We start from the raw sequence: 2,500 nt of genomic DNA, 5'->3' as shown, positions 1-2,500 counted from the left end.
CCCGCGACTCTTCCCCTTCTCCCGAACCCGCGCCCCAGCAGCGACCTCGGCGAACCCGCGTTGCCGTAAATGCGCCCCCTGCCAGACCACCAGACGGGGCTCGCGCTCTACGGTCACGCCCTCGTATTGAGCAGGCTCCGGTTCCCGAAGTGCCAATTCAACCTTCGGGGGCGGGAGCCTCCTCGGCTCAACAGTCCATTCAGCGCGCAGAACACCAGTGCCTTCATTGCCCCAGGTCCTTCCCAACCGCCATCGGACTCGGACAGCATATGCGTCACCAGCACCGAGAGGCCTACAACGAGGGGATCAACGTTGAGAGAACGAGACGAGCGTGGTGTGATGAGGAGCTCCTCCTTCTGGCTAGAGAAGAGGTTACCGCGGCACGCCGCGGTGTACGCTTCTTGAACCAGCACCTTTTGTCGATTGTCCCTAACAGGACACTCGACTCGATTAAAGGTGCGCGGAAGAGACCGGCGTATCGGCGGCTTGTAGCAAATTTGCTACAAGAGGTTGCCGAAGCCGATGAGTCATCATCCAGCGATGGCTATCTCTCCGCGGAGGAGGTTGCACAAGCTCCTCCCCGTATCACGCCACCCAGAAACAGAACGTCATTACCTAGGCCAGACGGTCAGTCACCCGTGGATATATTTGTGGATCCGGCTCCGCGATTGGCTACCCCTCCATTGATTGAGGTGGTAGCCAATATCCACGGGTGGAACTCAGACGAGTTAGTGCGACTGGCACGCGAACACCTGATGGGTAATGACGTTCTTGCCGGCGTCTCGCGTTGGCTCGAAGTTTCCTTCCCTTCGGGCCCTTCTCTCGGCGTTGATCAGGCTAGAACGACACCAATTAGACCGCGCTGGGTTAATCCTAACCGGAAACAGCGGCGGAGGCAAGAATATAGTCGCATCCAACGCATGTTCCGTAAGGACATGTCACGTGCGGCTAAGGAAATCTTGGACGGAGCTGAGAACGAGGTTCAGATCCCTGATGTGGCCACAATGGCAGCTTTCTGGGGTCCCCTCGTATCTCAGCCTTCAACACCTGTCCGTCCTGGATTTCCCACCCCGCCTAGAGCGGAAGTTGCCTCCGTGTGGGCCGCAATTTCCATCGAGGAGGTATCGTCTATTACGATACCCCTCAATGCGGCCCCCGGTTTGGATGGTGTCTCTCCGCGTTTGTGGAGATCGGTGCCACCCTCGTTGCGAGCCCTCTTGTACAACATCGTGCTAAGTGTTGGTCGTTGGCCCCCGTCGGTTCTCGCTAGTAGAACCGTTTTCATTCCGAAGGGGGTCGACGGACCGACGGCCGCGGATTTCCGACCTATTTCTATCGTGTCAGTTGTCGTTAGACAACTGCACCGCATCCTAGCCCAGCGATTACGCCAGCTGGGACTCGTCGATTTAAAGCAGCGATGCTTTGACGACGGGTGTGCCGAGAACGTTGCTGTCCTGGCGACCATCATTCAGGACGCGCGGAGGAAGTTGAGAGAGGTTCATATTGCCTCTCTCGACGTGGCAAAAGCGTTTGATAGCGTTAGCCACTCCGCGATCAGTGACGTTCTCGAGCGCCTAGGATTGCCGGTCGGATTCCGACGGTACGTTCGGGATGTATACCAACACGGTGTGACGACCTTTGAGTCTCGTGGTCAGCGTTCGGAGTTCTTCCAATTAGGAAGAGGGGTTCGTCAGGGAGACCCACTGTCGCCAGTACTCTTCTGTCTCGCGATAGATAGAGTGCTGGCGTCTATTCCACCGGGTGTGGGATATGTGGTCGGAGAGCAACGCGTCGCGAGCATTGCTTTTGCAGACGATGTGCTGCTCTTTGCGACCACTAAGTGGGGCCTCCAGACCATCCTAGACCGTGTAGAGTCGGCAGCAAGGGAGTATGGCTTGGCTCTCAATGAGCGGAAAAGTTCGGTCCTGTCTATTGTGCCCTCAGGCAAAGAAAAGAAGGTGAAGATCATCTCCACTCCGACCTTTAGGTTGCATAGTGGTGCCTTCCTCCCTCAGATATCGTCTGTCGGTGCCTGGCGATATTTGGGGGTTGATTTTTGTCCTGAGGGTACTAAGTGTGTTCGCCACGAACTTAGAGCACACTTAGACAGGATCACGAGAGCTCCATTGAAGCCTCAACAGCGCCTTAAAATCTTGCGCTGCTTCCTGCTGCCGAGAATATTCCACTCCACGGTCTTGGGAAAAACGAACCTTGGTGCCCTCCGAAGGCTTGACCGCGAGACCCGAAGTGCTGTTCGAAGGTGGCTCAGGCTACCTCCCGATGTGGCGGTGGGTTACTTCCACGCGTCAGTCCGCGACGGCGGCTTGGGCATTCCCGCAATGTCCACCACAATTCCAGGACTCATGTACCAACGGTACATGAGTTTGAGCCAATCATCCTCGATAGCGGTACGTGCATGTGTAGACCTACCGTGGGTGCAAGAGCGCTTACGGTGGGCTAGAGCCGTACTTTACCGGGGGGGCGAAGACCTTTCCTCCCG

General features: G+C 56.8%; 1 pseudogene; it reads left to right on the top strand.

The window, feature by feature from the left end:
- The window catches only part of LOC143350609 (large subunit ribosomal RNA), an 8,938-nt pseudogene that overhangs the window by 3,906 nt on the left and 2,532 nt on the right, over positions 1-2,500 (top strand).

This window comes from Colletes latitarsis, unplaced genomic scaffold, assembly GCF_051014445.1.
Source record: "Colletes latitarsis isolate SP2378_abdomen unplaced genomic scaffold, iyColLati1 scaffold0007, whole genome shotgun sequence".
Taxonomy (NCBI): Eukaryota; Metazoa; Arthropoda; class Insecta; order Hymenoptera; family Colletidae; genus Colletes; species Colletes latitarsis.
This window is presented reverse-complemented; position numbering and strand designations above follow the sequence as displayed.